The following is a 21,510-nucleotide window of genomic DNA, read 5'->3' on the forward strand; positions in this document are numbered from 1 at the left end:
GAAAGAAAGAAAGAAAGAAAGAAAGAAAGAAAGAAAGAAAGAAAGAAAGAAAGAGGAAGGGGAAGGGGAAGACGAAGGGAAGGGAAGGGAAGGGAAGGGAAGGGAAGGGAAGGGAAGGGAAGGGAAGGAAAGGAAAGGAAAGGAAAGGAAAGGAAAGGAAAGGAAAGGAAAGGAAAGGAAAGAAAGGTAGTGTTTTAAGCCACTTCATTTGGGGGTGGTTTGTTACACAGCAACAGCTAACTGATACAGCAGCTAAGGGAAGGAAGATGCAACAAGATCCCTGATCATCACTGTTACTTGGCAGAGCATGTACAGCCCCCACTTCTTCCTTGCACAAAACTCTTTCCCCTCCAACCAGACTCACCCACTGCCTCCATAATCTGCTTTGTTCAGCCTGCAAGATACATCTTGGATCTCACTCGTGTGGTTTTCTCTGTGTTGTTGTTGTTTACCCCTTTGCTCCCTCTCTCCTCTGTCCAGTGGGATTAACCCCTCTCCTCCTTTAAGCTCCTTTTAAGCTCTGTAGCTATCTTAATTATTTCTTGGGTCAGTATATGGTCAAGCTCTGTGTGCACCCATCTGCCTCTTCCATTTGCCCACACTGTTACTTTTAGTTCCAGATTTTCAGTTTAAGAGCTGGTGTAGAGTCAGTTCTCAATCATGACTGCTGAATGAATGAATTAGGGCTTCCCACCTCTGTACCCTTGCCCTCACCTGGCCTCCCTTTGCTTATCAGCATCTTACATTTAATTTCCTCCACGAGATCTTTCCTGGACCCTCTTGCCACAGTGACCTCTTATCCTGGAGCTTATTTTATACGTGTGTAAGACTCATTTATTTCAAGTCGTCACGGCGGGAGTATTGGGAAAAGGGTTCAATTAGCAACAATCGCGCCTCGGATAAACCTCGTTGGCTACGATACTGTCACTGCGCAAAGCTATGTAAGACTTCTTTAAAAATTCAACGTTAAAATACTGTTTAACACACCTGATCCAGTCGCATAACGCTGCCACTTAGCCTTCACAGCCACCGGGCCACAGGGCTCAGCCCTTCTTCCTACAGGGCCGCCTCTGCTCTTCCCACTGCAGGGAACCCTACCGTGTAAGGGAGTTGCTGACCTAACCGATCAGAGACCACATCATTCATTCAGCGTGTCGCCATGTTGCCAGTGCGGGATCCCAGGCTCAATCCTTTCCTCCTGCCTTAGGCCTGGCCCCTGGAGTAAGTCTGCCCCATCCACCTTTTCCTTCCACCAAATAAGCCAGCGATGGATAAGCAGACCACTTGAAGGCTCACACCCCCCTCTCCAGGTACACCTCGGCGAATGGATCCCAAGATTTAGATTTTATAGCGTGGGTAAGGGAGAGAGAGATGTGGGAGTCCCCACTGTAGACCCAAGTCCCAGTCATATTCTTCATCCAGCTTGCATCCAAGAGCCCTATTGCGGTAAGCAGCTTCTGAGAGGCCCCCGGTGATCTCCACCCCTTGGCGTTTGCCCTCCGATGTGATCCCCTCCCAGTGAGGACGGTTACCCCAATGGTGACTTGGTTCCAGCCAGCAGCACATGGCAGAGGTGAGAAGATGCCCCTGATGAGGCTGCGTAAAAGTGTTACATCATCTTGCTAACGGACTCTGCCCTTTGCTGGCTTTGATGACGTAAGCTGCCCTATTGCAGGGGTCCCCGTGACGAGGAACTGAGGGTGACCTCGGGCCAACAGCCGGCAAGGAGCTGAGGCTCTCGGTCTAACCTCATGTGAGTAGCTGAATTCTGCCATCGGCCACGTGAGTGAGCCACGCAGACCCTTGCCAGCCAAACCTTCAGATGGGAATTGCAGCCCTTTGATCGCAGCCTCACGAAAGACCGTGAAACAGGGGACCCAGGTAAACCATGCCCCAAATCCTGATCCATAGACACCGTGAGATAATAAACGGGTGCTGTATTAGGCCACGAAGCAATATAAAATCAATGCAACCACACTGAGGGTTTGAGGTACCTGCTGAGAAATCCATAAAGCTCTACTTTGATTCCCATTGCCTTATTTTGGGGATACTTTCCTTAAGATGGTATGAGGGATACCCTGATGGGTATGAGGGATGATAGGGAAGGGAGAATTTGGCCATGCATGGATCCTAATATTTTCAAAATCACTCCCCAGTCTAGGACAGTATTATTAGTATCCCCATTTTAAAGCTAAGCAAACTGAGGATCACACAGGTTGGTATTTGCTCAAGTTTCTCACTCCTGCCATTCCGGTAACTCCGGATACAGTGCTCCTTCGCCCTCCGACATAGCTGCAGCCTGGTACTTACTGTTGCTGCAGGATCTTTAAGCAAAGCTCTGCTTTCATTAATTACGCTGGAAGCAGTCCGAGAGCGGGCACTCCCTCGGGCATGTTTCTGTTCTCGGTGGCAGCACACAGGTGGCGTGGGGGGGTGACACTAAGGCAGATAGATGCCCGGAGCTGCCCTGGAAGTACCCAACCCGGGCAAGCCTCTCCCGTGCCACCCAGCAGCATCTTTTCTGGGAATATACTTCAGTAGCCATCCAAATAAAGCAGTTCAGAGCTGAGATGTCTGCGAATATGCAGTGACCCAGCTATTTAACATGGATTGTTTTGTGGTATGAATAAAATTGAGTGTTCTGGGAAGTGCCTTTTAAGTGAACGAGGTCTAAGTCCAAGGTTCCAGAAAGCTTTTAGTTTCGATGCAAACTCACGGGAAGGGGGAGGGACACCAGCGTGAAGGAGATGCCCCGCAGAAGGTGAAGGATGCAGACAGCCACGGACAAAGTGCAAAGCCCAAGGGCCAAGGGCAGGGCAGGCACGGTGCAGGCCAACAGGAAAACGGTAGGCAACTGCAGCTGGCCGGCAGGTGCATTCAACTCGAGACAGGCCGCAGGGGAAAGAGGAAGAACCGGGGCGACAAACGTGAACTTGAAACCAGCCGTGTGCGACTCACTAGGACCGCGGGCAAGTCCCTGCGCCTCTCTGGATGCCGAGGCGCGGCTAGTACAGGCCGCACAGAGCCGCCGTGGGGACCGGCGAGAAGGGGTGGCCTGCGTGTTTCGGGAACCCAAAGGGCTGTTACCTTCCTAGAATATTGGTAATGAGACAACCGAGGTCAGGGAGGGAGGGCAGGGAACAGGTGACGCACCTGCCCGATCGGCCCGGGGCTGCGCAGGGAGCCGGGCAATCGCGTTTTGGGTACTCCAGAACCCCGAACACCGGGGCGAGGTGAAACCCCCGGGGTTGGGGCAATGCTGGAGGAATGCTGGGACCGCAGAGACGGGGCCCAGGCTTCCGGGGCAGGGGACGTCCCCTGGCCGGCGCTGGTGTCTCCGAGGGAAGCAGCGAGGCGGGCCCTGAGCACTGACACAGCCACGCTGGGCATTCGGCTGCTGCCGCGGCCCGAGAGGGCGCTGCCGGCGGGGGGAGGCATTGCTGGGGTGCTGCCCCCCGCCCATCGGCAGGGAAACGGCGGCGAGCAGACCCTTCCTCCCTCTTGCGCCCCTGCTGGCAAATCCTGGCAGGGAGCCAGCGGGCAAGGCAGATCCGGGGTTCCAACGCCAGCATCGCCCCGCCGAGCGCGGCATACCGGGTTCAGAGCTGGGAGTTGATGGCTTAGTACCTGGCACAGCGGCTGTCGAGCAAAGGTGGGCAAGAGAATGTCTGTGGTAACAGATTTCGTCGAAGGACTTGCCTCTAAGACCAGAATTCTTCCCAGGCTCCAAAGTCCACCTGCGCGCGCGGGAGGAAGAGAATTCCTGCAGGGCCCTATTCTCTTGGCTCCTGCCCTGTGACCCAAGAGGCGGGCAGAGCCATTTCTGTCCCCTCCCCGGCACGGTGACGGCACCCAGGAGCCAGCCGGGGTGGGCAGCCAAGCCGACCCTGGGGCGAGTCTTGGGGCCTCCTCCCGCGGGGCCACGTTGCCAGCTTTGCAAACGTTTAGACAGCTGGGCTGTGAGGAGCACTGGGCAGCTTTAAAACTGGATGTGGGTCATTATTCTTTCATGAGCCACCACAGCCCAACAGCACAAGGCCAAAGGCATGCATGTGGGAGCCGCTGCATGGGTGGGTCTGCTCTGCTTCAGTGCATTTGAGTCTCTGAAAGAAGGTTTAGAGATGGTCCCGCAAACGCTACACACGGCTGGCCACCAGAGCAGGTGCCATGGTGCAACAACGACCGCGGAGGAGGGTCAGAGAGAGAGGGAGCCAGAGACCCAAAGCGGGCTCTGCCCTGCTGATGTGGGGCTCGAACTCACCGGCCGGGAGATCGTGTCCTGAGTCCCCGCCACGCTCAGCCGCTCAACAACCGAACTCCACTTTACGCTTTCCCGTCTCCAGACTTCCGTTCTTTTCTCTCTCTCTTCTTTTTCCTTGTCGTGCATTCCTGCTTCCCTCAATCCCCTTTTCCCTTTCTTGTGGGTCCAGTCCCTCTCAGTCTGTCTGTTATTCTTCCTCTATCTTTTCTCTATCTGCATGTGGACCTGTCTGTCCACATTTCTCTGCACGTGCATGCACGAGTGCGTGTGTGTCTGTGCGTGAGTGCACGCACGTGTGCATTTCCCTAGTGCTTTCTACCCCCTCCGGCTTCTCCGCCTCCCTGTGGTCACCACTTTCAGCTCCACTCTCTCTGGATGGAAGAACGAAGTGCCTTTTCCCCCTGGTAGAGGGGCAGGGGATGGGGGGGTAGGGGTCTCAGTTTTATTTCCTTGCTCCCTCTGCCAATGAGAAGAGAGTGGGGCAAAGACGAGTTCAAGTCAGGACCCAAGTATAGAGTCCCAAGCATGTGCTTCACAATGAAACACAGATGCATAATTCAGTCCAACACATATTTGCCATGTGCCAGGCCACACGCTCACTCATTACTAGAGACTTGAAGATGAATCACATGGGGAGTATGTGCCACGGATCCCACGGTCTGGGGAGGGAAACAGCTCGGCGAAAGATGTTGCAAAGGGGCATCTGAGTCGGGCTGGGGAAGGGGTTAGTCAAGAAAGGCTTCCTGGAGGAGGTCAGGCTGAAGTTTGAAAAATGTGTAGGCGTTAACCAGATGGAGAAATGAGAAAAGGGCATCCAAGACAGATGGCATAGCGCAAGCAAGAGCATGGGGGCAACCAACCAACACACGAGCAAACAACCCGGCCAGGGTGTGCGGGGCCCCGCACGCAGCACGGGGGCTACTGGACCCAAGAACTGGTGCAGGCGGAAGAGGTGGGAGGTGGCTGCCTGGCGCGAGGCCTCACGAGCCAGGCTGTGGGGATCCCGCCAGCGCCCCTCCCGCTGCCCTCGGCGCTCGGTGCTCCACAGACAGCTGCTTCTTGCAGGCGCCTGCACTCTGCCTGGGGGCAGCCTCTGGCCGATGGAGCCTGCTGGCCCCTAAGCAGGGCAGACCACGGTGTCAGATAATTAACACTCCTGGGAGCAAACTCAGCCAAGGACCAGTGGGAGCCTTGGAGAAGAGCTGGGTTCGTCACCCCGTTCGTGGCAATTCTGAGGCCCGTTCTCGGCGTCTTGGGGCCCCTGCGGGATCGGGCTCCCATCCTCTACGGTGGTCGTCTGCTCACTGGCACACCCCGTATCAGCTGCCTGCCCTTCCCCATGTCGCATCCAGAGCCCCTCCATCTCTCCAGTAAACCCCTGACTCAGACTGGTGCAGTCCCCGTGGGCACGAGGGAACCCACTAAGGCCTCTGGGAGGAACGGCAGTCCCACGTGCATTCTCGGAGGACACCCTGGTGACCAGTTTGGAGGGTAGGTAACAGGCCGCTACAATAACCCGTCCTAGGGATGAGGAGGACTGCCCGGGGGCACCCAGGGCAGGGAGGAGAGTAAGGAAGGGTCAGGTGCAGAACACAGAGAAGAGCTAGGGTTGACGTGCCACAGCCTCTCCTTCAAAGAAGTCAACACGCTTTCATAATGCAGGGTGACGGAAACCGAGAAGGCAAGGTCTGCACCGAGGAGCCCCAGAGCGAGCTGCCTTGCATAGAGGGGGCCGGGAAGGAGGAAGCACAACCATCCTAGGGGCGGTTAATTCCCAGAAGAGCTGTGAAGAATGAGCTAGATCCCTGCAGGAGGCAGGGGTCGGAGGAATGTGGGGCCAGGCGGGCGTGACCGCTGAGCATCCACAAGTGGCCAGGATGGTTGGGGCATTGAGCAAAGAGTGGGGCGCCCCCGGCGAGGGCAGGAGGCACGTGCCACAGAACCCACTCCCCGGCTGTTCTTGTTCATCCGAGTCCAAACCCGCCCTGGGCCCTACCTGGGCAGAAGCAGGGCTGAGTGAGGGGTGAGAGGCAGGAAGCCACAGGCCCGACCCCCAGAGAGGCCTAGGAGACGCCACCGGCTGTGCGTGGGAAGGTGTGTAGGTGGCTGCGATGCCAAACCCTCCCCACATCAGACCTCCCACCTACCGGTGGAGCCAACTCCGTCCCCCAGTTTGTGGGGATACGGCTGTCAACGGATGTCAGGGAAGTTCCCAGAGCTCTCGATGGAGGTGAGGGCAGCATTCCCAGGAGGAAACCCACAGAGTTTAAAATGTTCAAGCAAACGTACACAACTCCTATCTGCCAAACCCTCCCGCAGGGTGGCTAAAATAGAGCAACACGGATTTATCGATTGGTCTCCCATCATTCCTCTGCTCACCTTCTACGGAGGTGACCTAACGGACCGAGATGGCCAGGAAAGGGAAAAGCAAAGAGAAAGCTAAGTGTCAGGTGGATCAGGGTACAGAAAGCATCCCCTGAAAGAAACTCCGTGGGTTCATCGTCTGTCCTCCATTGGTGTTCTGGAAAACGGCTCCTCATGTTTTCACCCGACTTGGAAGGTTTGCTTCTGAGAAGCAAGGAATTCTGAGGAAGGAAGGAACCAGCATCTGTCGACACCTCACTGCCCCACACGCTTGCCAGCTCTACGAAACGGGGCTCATTCCTTTGGTCTCGTAGATAAAGAGACTGTCCCAGAGATTTCAAGAACTTGCTTTTGACCAGTGGCGGCCAGAATTCACACTCACGCCTGGCTGATTCAAGTATTCAATATTGTTGTTTACCTAGAAGGCCATATTTGACTTACTCTGGGGTTAGAACAGTCTTGACGGTCTTTCCCACCCTGTTCAAAATGGCCTGTGTAAGGGGGAGCCAAGATGGCAGAAGAGCGGGAAGTTTTTTGTTTTTTTTTTACCTCTCGTGTCCATGAAATACAGCCAGACCAACACTAAACCATCCTGTACGCCCAGAAAACTGACCTGAGGATTAACACAACAATCTGCACAACCTGAACCACAGAACTCAGCAGATGCGCGGTGCGGAGAGGTGAACTGGGGGAGAGAGAAGCCCCGGAGGGCAGGGAGCTGTTTGGGGGGGGGGGGGAGAGGGTGGAGATGGGGGCGGGGGGGGGGGAGCGGTGGAGAGTACGGGGAAAGCACCCCTCCCCAAAAGCAGCTGGAGAGAACGTGGAAAAGTGGAAACAGCTGCAGGGACTGAACTAAAAAGGGAGAAAGGAGACAGGAGAGGGTTTAAGTTCCATTCAGACGCTAAAAACAGGGGATCGCAGAGTCTGAAACTCCGCGGCTCGATACCTGGCGGTGCTCTGATGGGAAGGGCGAGTCCCCAGGAGCAGAGTCAAGTCCGGGGGTCTTCGGCCACGCGGGAGAGGCGGTTCCCCTGCCGGGAGGACACCTGGTGGAGGCTGTGTGCCCTCCCCGCCACAGGCCAAGGTGTCGGCGGACCCTGGAGAACAACCGCACCCGCTGGTGCTGGAACAAGGCCGCTGGGGGTGAAGCCTGGCGCCACATGTGTGTTGTGATTTTCCGGAATCCCTGAGGCGCTGCTGCTACACGATCGCGTCGACTTTTTCTGGGGCGGCTGCAGTTTCTGGGCCGCGGCGGCAGCCGGGTCCCACGAGGATTCCTGGGTGCAGCCAGCACCGGCCATTGCTCGGGGAGACCCTCTGGCAGAGGCTCTGGGAGGGACAAAGCCTCAATCCCTCAGAAGTGAGGGGTCGGAAGACACATCCGCGTCTGAGATCAAACTCAGCAGGGAGGTGCCGCCTGGCAACCTGACGGCTTGGTCAGTGACAGTATAAAAGTGGGGAGTGGAGGGAAGCTGGAGACAAATGACGCATGTGCGATTGCAGGTCGCAGAGAGCAGAGTTCCGCTACTAGAGGCTTGAGTAGCTGGGCGACACCATTTTCACCGCTCCCGCGCATGCGCGTACACACCTACAAGCGCCACAACAACCCACCGGAGTAAATGAGGCAGCGCCATCTAGTGGAGAACGGAGCTGTTACACTAAGCCCCGCCCAACAGGGCCAACTTCACGCTTCAAGGAACACAAATCTCTCCACCTGCTTGGTGCGCAGACTATAAAGCGCTTCGTAGTTTGACTTCTAGAGGAAAACAATGTAATCTCAATCGTATTTCTCAATCCATCTACTCAACTTTTTTTTCTTTTTCCTTTCTTTTCTTTTTCTTGAATACAGAAAGAGAAAAATTTTATTTTTATTTTCCATTTTTATTAAAAATATTTATCTTTATTTTTTCTACTATATTTTTTACTTTTTGGTAACTTTTTCAAATTCCATTTTACCCCCATCATGTGGTTTTATTCTATTTCATTGTATTCATTTTCTCAAATTTTCAAATGTTATCTGTTTTCCCCCTTTTTTCTCTAATCTATCAAGCTCCTTTCAATAACCAGACCAAAACACACCTAGAATCTAGCATCATTTATTTCATTTGTGTGTGTGTGTGTGTGTTGGTTTTAATTTTTTAATTTTAATTTTTTTACCTTATCAATTCCTTTTCTCCCTTCAAAATGATGAAATGGAGGAATTCACCCCAAAAGAAAGAGCAGGAAGAAACAACAGCCAGGGACTTAACCAACACAGATACAAGCAAGATGTCTGAACCACAATTTAGAATCACAATAATAAGAATACTAGCTGTGGTTGAAAATAGATTAGAATCCCTCTCTGCAGAGATAAAAGAAGTTAAAAACTAGTCAGGATGAAATAAAAAATGCTGTAACTGAGACGCAATCTCGAATGGATGCCACGGTGGCAAGGATTGATGAGGCAGAACAGTGAATCAACAATATAGGGGACAAACTTATGGAGAATAATGAAGCAGAAAAAAAGAGGCAGACTAAGGCAAACGAGCACAATTTAAGAATTAGAGAAATCAGTGACTCGCTAAAAAGGAACAACATTAGAATCATAGAGGTCCCAGAAGATGAAGAGAGAGAAAAACCAGTAGAAGGGTTATGTGAGCAAATCATAGCAGAAAACGTTCCTAACCTGGGGAAAGACACAGACATCAGAATCCAGGAAGCACAGAGGACTCCCACAAGATTCAACAAGAACAGACAATCAGCAAGGCATATCGTAGTCATATTCACAAAATACTCAGGCAAGGAAAGAATCCTTAAAGCAGCAAGGGAAAAAAAGTCATTAACCTACAAGGGAAGACAGATCATGTTTGCAACAGACGTATCCACAGAAACTTGGCAGGCCAGAAAGGAATGGCAGGATATAGTCAATGTGCTGAATTGGAAAAATATGCAGCCAGGCTCTCATTCAAAATGGAAGGAGATATTAAAAGTTTCCCAGACAAACAAAAATTAAAGGGGTTTGTGACCACTAAACCAGCCCTGCAAGAAATTTTAAGGGGGACTCTCTGAGGGGAGAAAAGATGAAAAACAACAACAACAAAAAGTCCAAAGGCAGCAAAGACTAGAAAGGACTAGAGAACACCACCAGAAACTCCAACTCTACAAGAAACGTAATGACAATAAACTCATATCTTTCAGTACTCACTCTAAACGTCAATGGACTAAATGTTCCAATCAAAAGATATAGGGTAACAGAATGGATTAGAAAACAAGATCCATCTATATGCTGTTTACAAGAAACCCACCTTAGAGCTAAAGACACCTTCAGATTGAAAGTAAGGGGATGAAGAACCATCTATCATGCTAATGGTTGACATAAGAAAGCCGGAGTAGCCATACTTATATCAGACAATCTAGACTTTAAAATAAAGACTGTAACAAGAGATGAAGAAGGGCACTATATCACAATTAAGGGGTCTATCCACCAAGAAGACCTAACAATTGTGAACATTTTATGCTCCAAATGTGGTTGTACCCAACTATGTAAATCAATTAATCACAAACATAAAGAAACTCATTGACAAGAATATCATAATAGTAAGGGACTTCAACACCCACTTACAGCAATGGAGAGATTATCTAAACAGAAGATCAACAAGGAAACAATGGCTTTGAATGACACACAGGACCAGGTGGACTTAACCGGACTTAACAGACTTATTCAGAACATTTCATCCTAAAGCAGTGGAATACACATTCATCTCCAGTGCACATGGAACGTTCCCCAGAATAGATCACATACTGGGACACAAATCAGCCCTTAACAAGTACAAGAAGACTGAGATCATATCGTGCATATTTTCAGACCACAATGCTATGTAACTCCAAATCAACCACAAGAAAAAATTTGGAAAGATAGCAAATACTTGGAGAATAAAGAACACCCTACTAAATAATGAGTGGGTTAACCAAGAAGTTAAAGAGAAAATTAAAAAGTACATGGAAGCCAATGAAAATGACAACACCACAGCCCAAAAGCTCTGGGAAGCAGCAAAGGCAGTCATAAGAGGGAAGTATATAGCAATCCAGGCCTTTCTAAAGAAGGAAGAAAGGTCTCAGATACACAACCTAACCTTACACCTTAAAGAGCTGGAAAAAGAACAGCAAATAAAACCCAAAACCAGCAGAAGACAGGAAATAATAAAGATTAGAGCAGAAATCAATGTTATCAAAACCAAAAAAAAAAAAAAGTAGAACAGACCAATGAAACCAAAAGCTGTTTCCTTGAAAGAATTAACAAAATTGATAAGCCTCTAGCCAGTTTGATCAAAAAGAAAAGGAAAAGACCCAAATAAATAAAATCAAGAATGAAAGAGAAGAGATCCCAACCAACACAGTAGAAATACAAACAATAATAAGAGACTATTATGAGTGATTATACACTAATAAAATGGGCAATCTGGAAGAAATGGGCAAATTCCTAGAAATATATACACTGCCAAAACTGAAACAGGAAGAAATAGAAATTTTGAACAGACCCATAACCAGTAAAGAAATCGAATTAGTAATCAAAAATCTCCCCCAAAAAACTAGAGTCCAAAGTCAGATGGCTTTCCAGGGGAATTCTACCAGACATTTAAGGAAGAGTTAACACCTATTTTCTTGAAACTGTTCCAAAAAATAGAAATGGAAGGAAAACTTCCAAACTCTTTCTATGAAGCTAGCATTACCTTGATTCCAAAACCAAAGACCTCACTAAAAAGGAGAACTATAGACCAATTTCCCTGATGAACATGGATGCAAAAGTCCTCAACAAGATATTAGCCAACCAGATCCAACAATACATTAAAAAAATTGTTCACCATGACCAAGTGGGATTTATATCTGGGATGCAGGGCTGGTTCAATATCCACAAAACAATTAATGTGATTCATCACATCAATAAAAGAAAGGACAAGAACCATATGATCCTCTCAATAGATACAGAGAAAGCATTTGACAAAATACAACAACATTTCTTGATAAACACTCTCAAGAAAGTAGGGATAGAAGGAGCATACCTCGAGATCATAAAAGCCATATATGAACGACCCAACGCTAATATCGTCCTCAATGGGGAAAAACTGAGAGCTTCCCCTCTAAGGTCAGGAACAAGACAGGGATGTCCACTCTCGCCACAGTTATTCAACATAGTATTCGAAGTCTTAGCCTCTGCAATCAGACAACACAAAGAAATAAAAGGCATCCAGATCGGCCAGGAGGAGGTCAAACTTTCACTCTTCGCAGATGACATGACACTCTATATGGAAAACCCAAAAGATTCCACCAAAAAACTGCTAGAACTGATTCATGAGTTCAGCAAAGTTCCAGGATATAAAATCAATGTACAGAAATCTGTTGCATTCCTATACACCAACAATGAAGTGACAGAAAGAGAAATCAAGGAATTGATCCCATCTACAGTTGCACAAAAAAAACATAAAATACCTAGGAATAAATCTAACCAAAGAGGTGAAATATCTATACACTGAAAACTATAGAAAGCTTATGAAAGAAATTGAAGAAGACAAAGAAATGGAAAAAGATTCCACGCTCCTGGATAGGAAGAACAAATATTGTTAAAATGTCAATACTACCCAAAGCAATCTACATATTCAATGCAATCCCTACCAAAGGAACACCAGCATTTTTCACAGAGCTAGAACAAATAACCCTAAAATTTGTATGGAACCAGAAAAGACCCCGAATAGCCAAAGCAATCTTGAAAAAGAAAACCAAAGCAGGAGGCATCACAATCCCAGACTTCAAGCTATACTACAAAGCTGTAATCATCAAGACAGTATGGTACTGGCACAAGAACAGACACTCAGATCAATGGAACAGAACAGAGAACCCAGAAATGGACCCACAAATGTATGGCCAACTAATCTTTGACAAAGCAGGAAAGAATATCCCATGGAATAAAGACAGTCCCTTCGGCAAGTGGTGCTGGGAACATTGGACAGCGACATGCAGAAGAATGAACCTGGACCACTTTGTTACAGCATACACAAAAATAAACTCAGAATGGATGAAAGACCTCAATATAAGACAGGAAGCCATCAAAATCCTCGAGGAGAAAGGAGGCAAAAACCTCTTTGATCTTGGCCTCAGCAACTTCTTACTCAACACGTCTCCAGAGGCAAGGGAAACAAAAGCAAAAATGAACTACTGGGACCTCATCAAAATAAAAAGCTTCTGCACAGCGATGGAAACAATCAGCAAAACTAAAAGGCAACCGTCAGAATGGGAGAAGATATTTGCAAATGACATATCAGATAAAGGGTTAGTATCCAAAATCTATAAAGAACTTATCAAATGCAACACCCAAAAAACAAATAATCCAGTGAAGAAATGGGCAAAAGACATGAATAGACACTTCTCCAAAGAAGACATCCAGATGGCCAACCAACACATGAAAAAATGCTCAACATCACTCATCATCAAGAAAATACAAATCAAAACCACAATGAAATATCACCTCACACCTGTCAGAATGACTAACAATAACAATTCAGGCAACAACAGATGTTGGTGAGGATGCGGAGAAGGAGGATCTCTTTTGCACTGCTGGTGGGAATGCAAACCGGGGCAGTCACTCTGGAGAACAGTCTGGAGGTTCCTCAAAAAATTTAAAATAAAAATACCCTACGACCCAGCTATTACACTACTAGGTATTTATCCAAGGGATACAGGTGTGCTGTTTCGAAGGGGCACATGCACCCCAATGTTTATAGTATCACTACCGACAATAGCCAAAGTATGGAAAGAGCTCAAACGTCCATCGATGGATGAATGGAGAAAGAAGATGTGGTGTATGTGTGTGTGTGTGTGTGTGTATACATGTATATACATGTACATATACACATATGTGTGTGTGTATATATATATATACACACACACACATACACACACACATATACATACAACGGAGTATTACTCGGCAATCAAAAAGAATGAAATCTTGCCATTCGCAACTATGTGGATGGAACTAGGGGGTATTATGCTAAGTGAAAGTAGTCAGTCAGAGAAAGACAAATATCATATGACTTCACTCATATGAGGATTTTAAGATACAAAACAGATGAACATAAGGGAAGGGAAGCCAAAATAGTATAAAAACAGGGAGGTGGACAAAAACATAAGACTCTTAAATATGGAGAACAAACAGAGGGTTACTAGAGGGGTTGTGGGAGGGAATGGGCCAAATGGGTAAGGGACATTAAGGAATCTACTCCTGAATTCATTATTGCACTGTATGCTAACTAACTTAGATGTAAATTAGAAAAATAAATTAAAATTAAAAAAAATATAACCACCCTGTGATCCAATAATTTCACCACTTGGCATTTACCCGAAAAATACAAAAACACTAATCCAAAGGGATACATGCACCCCTATGTTTATAGCAGCATTATCTACAATAGCGAAGCTATGGAAGCAGCCCAAGTGCCCAACAATAGATGAATGGATAAAGAAGATAAGATATATACATACACACACAATGGAATAATATTCAGCCATAAAAAGGAGTGTAGTCTTGCCATTTGAAATGACATGGTCGGAGCTAGAGAGTATTATGCTGAGTGAAATAAGTCAGTCACAGAAAGACAAATACTGTCTGATTTCACTCATATGTGAAGTTTAAGAAACCAAACAAGCACTCAAAAGAAAAGAGAGAGAGACAGAGAGGGCAAACCAGAAACAGACTCAACTACAGAGAACAAGCAGATGGTTCCCAGAGGGGCAGGGGTGGGAGGTGGGGAAAAGAGGTGATGGGGAGTAAATAGTGCACTTGTTGTGATGAGCGCTGGGTGATTATAACAAAAACTTTTTTAAAAAGGAGTAATGGAAAAGGCAATGTAAAGACATTTGATAAACCTTAAAATATAACATAAAAAATAAATAAATAAAATGGCTTGTGTAAGGGAGACAGGAGTGCTGATGCACAGGGGCACTTGTACCCCAATGTTTATAGCAGCACTTTCAACAATAGCCAAATCATGGAAAGAGCCTAAATGCCCATCAAATGATGAATGGATAAAGAAGATGTGGTTTATATATACAATGGAATACTACTTGGCAGTGATAAAGAATAAAATCATTCCATTTGCAACAACTTGGATGGAACTGGAGGGTATTACGCTAAGTGAAATAAGTCAGGCAGAGAAAGACAGATACCATATGTTTTCACTCATATGTGGATCTTGAGAAACTTAACAGAAGACCATGGGGGAGGGGAAGAGGAAAAACATAGTTACAAACCAAGAGGGAGGAAGGCAAACCATAAGAGACTCTTAAATACAGAGAATAAACTTAGAGTTGATGGGGGGGGAAGGGGGAAAGTGGGTGATGGGCATTGAGGAGGGCACTCGTTGGGATGGACACTGGGTGTTGTATGTAAGTGATGAACCACGGGAATCTACCCCCAAAACCAAGAGCACATTGTACACACTGTATGTTAGCCAACTTGACAATGAATTAGATCAAAAAAATAAAATAAAACACAATGGCCTGTGGAAACCAGCCAATTGTTTAGTGGATATTTACAATTTAAAAAAGTCTTTTGTTTCTGAAAATAAATGTTAAGTGTCTCAAGTGGTATTCCCTCCTTTGGAAGGAAAAACCGATGAGAGATATAGTTAGGTATGTGGGTATCTCCTAAAGTCCCCCAGTAGTAGAATCCTCTAGGAATTTGTTCTAAACTCCTAAGAAAAGTGTGGGCTTTGGACTCAGACTTGGAGGAGGTATTGGCTCTGCTGCTTGATAAGTCCTTGAGACATGGACAAGTCACACACCGGCCACATGTAAACCTAGTACTTCAGAAGGTTTGCTATGAGATTGAAATACAGGCGCCCGGGGGGCTCAGTCGGTTGAGTATCCAACTTCGGCCCAGGTCACGATCTCGCGGTGCGTGAGTTGGAGCCCCACGTCGGGCTCTGTGCCGACATCTCAGAGCCTGGAGCCTGCTTCGGAGTCTGTGTCTCCCTCTCTCTCTGCCCCTCCCCTGCTCACGCTCTGTCTCTCTTTCAAAAAATAAATAAAAATGTTAAAAATAATAATAATGAAATTAAAATGTTTTAAAAAAATACAATGGTCTAATAAGTATGGTGCCTGGCACATAGGTGAAAATCTATCAATCCCGTCCTGGCCTCCTCCTTCCTCCCACACAACTTCGCCCTCCCTGGAAAACGTTACCGCTTCCGTGAGCCAGCGGCCTTAAAGCAAAGACAACATATCTATTTGTCGGCCTGTCCACGAATTTAGGCTCTTGGCTCAATCCTCTGTTCCACTCTGTGCCTAAATGTGTCTAGAAGGTGTTCCCTTAAATTCTCTTTGAGCTGCCTAATATTGGCTGGGTGGCGGAAGGGAAAAGCAGGTGTCAGCGTGGGTGCGCAGGAGGGAGAATACTCCTTTGCCGAGAATTGTTGTGCGTCCCTGGGGCCACACGAAAACACACGATCAGGCAATAAGCTCGCTTTGGCTTCCGATAGAAAATGAATCACGTAACTTTGCACCCAACAGTAAAATCTAATAGAGAAAGTTTAATTTAGGTAATTGGTCAAATCCTGCTTAAGTAATATAAATAAGCTGTGCCAAAGAAGATGAAGTTGTCCACAGAGGTACCCTAGCCGTGGGGAGGGGTGGGGCGGGATGTTGGCTGGGCCCTGGCGAACTGGAGCGTTGGGGTGCACTCCAGAGGGCTGAGCACCCCCCTGGCAGGGGCGCTGCTCAAGGACACAACAAACTCGTCGGGGGAAGCTTTGAGACCCACTGGAACCCAGACAACTTCTTCCCAAAACTAGCCAAAAATTAGGAACCTAGCAGCTCGCGGGCCGTAGTCCAAAAGGGTCACTGTGTCACATGTGTGGCTGGCTTATCCCACTTTCTCAAACCTCAGACACTCCCAGATTGACTCAAGATTGGGAGATGAGGAAGAGCACTCTATCTTCCATCCCTCCCTTTTCATCAGCAGTACCTAAAGAAATGGGCTTTTCCTGTCCTCAGCGTGAGTCAGGCAGACGGCGCAGGGAGGCTGAGGGGCTGAGGGCCCCTCTGAGGCCGTCTGCAAATCAAGCTGACCCCAGGCTGCCCCCCCCTTCTCCCGCCACACCCCAGAGGCAACTCTGGCACCCACGCCTTAGGCTTCCAAGCCTATCCCTCAAAATACCTTCTAAATTGTTCTAAACGAACACCTAGGAAAAGCCAACAACAGAGAGCCAGAAGGACACCACCTGGGAACCAGAGAGACCTGAGTTCAGATCTCAGCCCTGGCTTATAACCTGAGGCAGATCACTTCACTTTTGGGTGACGGACTGTCCCTGTTTGCCTGGGACCGATGGGGTTCCCGGGACGTAGGACTCTCGGGGCCAAAACCGGAGGAGTCCTCGGAAAACCAGGACGAGTTAGTCACCGTACTTAAACTCAGAGCTTCCATTTGCTCGTCCGTGAACATGGAATGAGGTCACCTAACCTTCAGGTCGACCGTGACGACGGGCCTCGTGGGTGCCAACAGCACTCTCGGTAAATCCTACGACCTCTTCCAAAAGACGAGGCCTTGCTTGAAAAAGCAAATCAAGAACCATGAAAGAAAAGCCAAATGAGCCAGAAGGCAATAGAGATTGTGGGGGCAGAAAGGAACAGTGCGGACCAGAGAAGAGCAGAGGGGTCGCCGGCAGCCAGAAGGGCCCGTCGTGGCCAGGCCTTCCTCAGCTCTGCGGACCCTGTCAAGTGGGGATTTCCGCTGCTTCCTTTTGCAAGAGACTTAATTGTGGCTGCCACCTGAGTGTGGAGTGCATCTCTGTGCTTGGAGGGCCACTGGGGAAACTGCCCTTGTTCAGTCGTGAACAGGTCCCAGCTAAATGAGGTGCAGGGTCTCAGCGATCAGGAAGGCAGTTTGGTTACCAACACGAGGGGGTGGAGAGGCCCTCTGACCTGGGCTCGGGATGTCAAGAATTTCAGCAGCAGTGCTAGCAGGGATCTGGGAAAGGTCACTGGACCAGCAGTCGAGAGACCAAAGTTATCGTCCTAGCTCTGTCCCCACCATGGCTGTGGGACCTTAAGGAAGTCCTTGGCACTCCCTATGAAGGTTCCCCATCTATACAATGAAGAGGAGGATACAAAACCGTATCCTATAGAGCGTGCAGGCTTTTTGTGGGAAAGGGGTATTGAATCAGTTTACAGACACTGAGATAGTTTTGATAATATAAAATAGCCAAAAATCAGAAGCAATCCAGTAAGAGTAGAATAGACAAATCGCGACCGATTCACACAATGGAATACCGACCAGAAATTTTTAAAGGACAAACTGATGGGACATACGGTTGCATGGAGGAATTCTCCTGACAAAATAAGAGATCAAAGAAGTCTAATACAGAAGGCTGGAGATTGTACGATTCCATTTACATAAAGTTCAAGACCAGGAAAAGGAATGGATGGCGATAGAAGAACGAACAGCGGTTACTTAGGGTAGGGATGAGGACTGACAGGGAGGTGGCACCAGGGAACGTTCTAGGCCGTCGAAAATGCCCTGTGCCTTGACCCGGGTAGCAGCCACAGGGACATCCACGCATGTGAGAATTGCTGTAGCTGTATACTTAACACCAGGGCACTTTAGTCTGTAATACTCCAATTTAAAAGAAAAGTAGAAAAGATCCAACAGATACCTGAATCACTCTGCTGGGCAGAATTCACAGAGCTTTGCTCACCGCCCATTCATCCTTCTCCATGACCTCCATTCTTCTTGAAAATCGATGTGCGAGACAGACAGCATCTCAAAGGAGGAGGCCGTGCCGTCTACTATGTAAAAGCAAAATGCACACGTGTAGTCACGCGCCAGTTCAAAAGATGCTGCCAACCCTTGGCTACTAATAGAGATGAAAATCTCTAAATGATCTACTGCCAGGCTTCATCATGCTGATTTGTCCCTGATCCGAGGGGAAGGGAAGCAGAGACTCTGCAGCAAGATGGAAAGCGCTGCGAGGTTTGACAGAGGGAAATATGATTAGAATGCACCGAGGCGGAAATAATGACTCCCCTCCCCCAAGGACCAGCCCGCCCTCCCGCCTGTACCCACAACAAGCCTTGCATTGCTAACGACAGGGTGTTGGGAGGCCGGTGGCATCACAAATCCATCCCGACTCATCGCGCAATCAGATAACAGGCAACCTGAAAAGCCCGGAGGCTTCCAGAAGAATGGCTCGCACAGGCACGGAGCACACACCTCCCCACACTCCAGGAGCTTCAAGGAATTGTCTCGTTAGATGAAGTGCCCTAGAAAAGCCCAGGGGAGAGAGTGGGGGCGGGGGGTGGCTTATTGACAGGGTGCTCTCAGAAGAAACCTGTAGGGAGTGAGGAGCAGAGGGGTCGGGGGAAGAAAGGATGTCGCGGTCTCAGCTTGAGACAAGGTCCAGCCTGACCGCATGGAAAGCTCTAGAGCATGAATCGTGTGCAGCTGGTTAGCCATTCACTGCAGACCATGCCATGGCAGGGCTGGGGTGGACGGGTTCCTCCTCTACCAGGTGAGATGGCCACATCAGCAGAGGGAAGTTCTCCAGAAGAGGGGACACCGCAACACTCACAGAAGCTGGGAAGGTGTGCACCTGTCCAGTGAGGGGATCCATGTGGCATGCCTGCCGACGTTAATTACCCCCTCTGTGCTGACAACCCCAAGTTCACATCTGTAGCCAGGTCTCTCCCCCCAGCTCCAGACTCGTACATCCAATCACCCGAAGGACATTTGCAAGCAACGTCTAACTGGCATGGCACAACCCGTCTGTCCTACACTGAGCTCCCAGGATTCACTACAAAGCCAACTCCCTTTGCCATCTCTCCTTGTCCGTAAATGCCTGATTCTACTCTTCCAGCTGCTTGCTCCCGATTTCTCTCTTTCCCTCATTCTCCAGTCCAGCAGCAAATCCTTCTGGATCCACCTTCAAAATAGAATCCAGAACGGAACTACTTCTCAGCATTCCCACCACCGCCATCCTGGTCCAAACCACTATCGTGTCTTGCCTGGAATACTGTAGCAGCTTCCTGGATCTCCTTGATCTAACCTTTGTCCCCCTAAGATCTACCTTCAACGCAGCTGCTACAGTGGTTCCTGTTAAGGAAATCGAATAATGGAACGGTACCACTCCTCTGTTCCACTCGTCCCCACCTCATGCAGAGGAAAGCCAAAGCCCTCACTATGACCCCTAAGGACCTGTGTGATCTGATGCCTTAGCCCACAGCCTGCTCCCCAACTGCTGCCCACCCAGCCACCCTGCTCTCCTGCTTTCCTCAGACACTCCAGGTGGAGCCCCCCACTCCAGGCCTTTGCCCTGCCTAGAATCTTCTCTTACCCAGTGGCCTAACCTCCTACAGGCCTCAACTTAAAAATCACCTTCTCAGAAACAAATTCCCTCATCATCCCAAACTCTCTACACATTTCATATCTCCCTTTCCTGAATTAATTCTTTTATCCTTAGTATTTATCTCTACCTAAAATATTACATATTTTACTTATATCGTTGCGTATGGTCGGTTTCTCCCAAGAGAATGTAGGCTCCATGAGGGTGGAGATCTTGGGGGCTTTTCCCCCATTACTACCACCCCAGTGCCCAGGGCAGCGCCTGGAGCACAGCAGGCACTCACTAAATGTTGGTTGAGCAGGTGTATGAATGAATAAATGAATGAAATATAGAAATACATGTATACATAAATATATAAAATATCTGGAGGAACTATACCAGAATTATAAATAATTTTTATGTCACTTTAACTATCTCTTTCAGGATTTTTCTAAATGTTCTGCAATCAACTTTGATTACATGATATAACCGTAATGTTTATTTATAAGATTTTTAAAATTTCTTTTCCCAAAAAGACTTCCCTTCTAATACTTCCACGAGTTAACAAGGAAATCCTACTCCCAAAATAGCCCTGGAGCTGCCAGATATCAGATTACCCCATTTCGCCCTCAGCTCTAGGGAATCCAGAGGGAGAAACGTGAAATGAACAGGTCAGAGATGTCACTGGGGTAGAGAGAGTGATTGCTCTCCTGGGACCTTAAAGGAACCCCATCCTACGTTGGTCTCATCTGGGAACACATCAGAAAAGCAACTTCTTGGTCTCCACCCCATGGTTTGACCTCCAGGTGATTCTGATCTACCCGAAGCTTTGAGGTCGGTACATCCAAGCCATTCAGAGCAGGATCACTGGCGGGAGCAGGGCCGTGGAAAACAATGTGGGGTCAGTAAGAGTGGAGGAGGTGGAGGCGACAGAAAGTAAGTGTCTTCCTAGGTGCAGGCACAGAAAATAGGACAACCGCCAGAAATGTGATAGATCTGTCAAAGTACGTGATAACACCTCAAGAATTGGACCCGATTCTGTGTTTGCTCACGTTGTATACGCATTGCCCGGCAAGGAGCCCAGAGGCATATTAAATATTTGTTGACTGAATTAAAAGCGAATATATGAATGAATTAGCCATATAAATTATGTAACATAACATGGTTTCATTTGTGCTATGATAGTAAAAATTGCAGATTTTCCCTCAGGATTGGAAATGAGAACCTCAGAAAACCTCCAGTGCCTATCTTACCAAGCAGCTCCCCACCGGGACCCCCCAAGGCCTTGGGACCCCCTTGAACTCTCCAGCCCCAAGACGCCTGTAGCCCAGACTGCCGGATCAAATACAGGCTACTCGGTTAAATTCGAATTTCAGATAAGTAGCCTATCTTCTTGTATAGTATATCCCGAATATTGCATAGGTCACACTTATATTCAAAAATTATTTGTTGTTCATCTAGAATTCAAATTTAACTGGGAACTTTGCATTTTTATTTGCTAGGTCTGGCAACTTCACTGTGGGCTTACCTCTGTCC

General features: G+C 48.1%; 1 pseudogene; it reads right to left on the bottom strand.

The window, feature by feature from the left end:
- Positions 1–815: 815 nt before the first annotated feature.
- On the bottom strand, positions 816–939 carry LOC113594186 (uncharacterized; annotated as a pseudogene).
- Between the last annotated feature and the right edge of the window lie 20,571 nt (positions 940–21,510).

The sequence above is a fragment of the Acinonyx jubatus genome, chromosome C2, assembly GCF_027475565.1.
Source record: "Acinonyx jubatus isolate Ajub_Pintada_27869175 chromosome C2, VMU_Ajub_asm_v1.0, whole genome shotgun sequence".
Lineage (NCBI taxonomy): Eukaryota > Metazoa > Chordata > Mammalia > Carnivora > Felidae > Acinonyx > Acinonyx jubatus.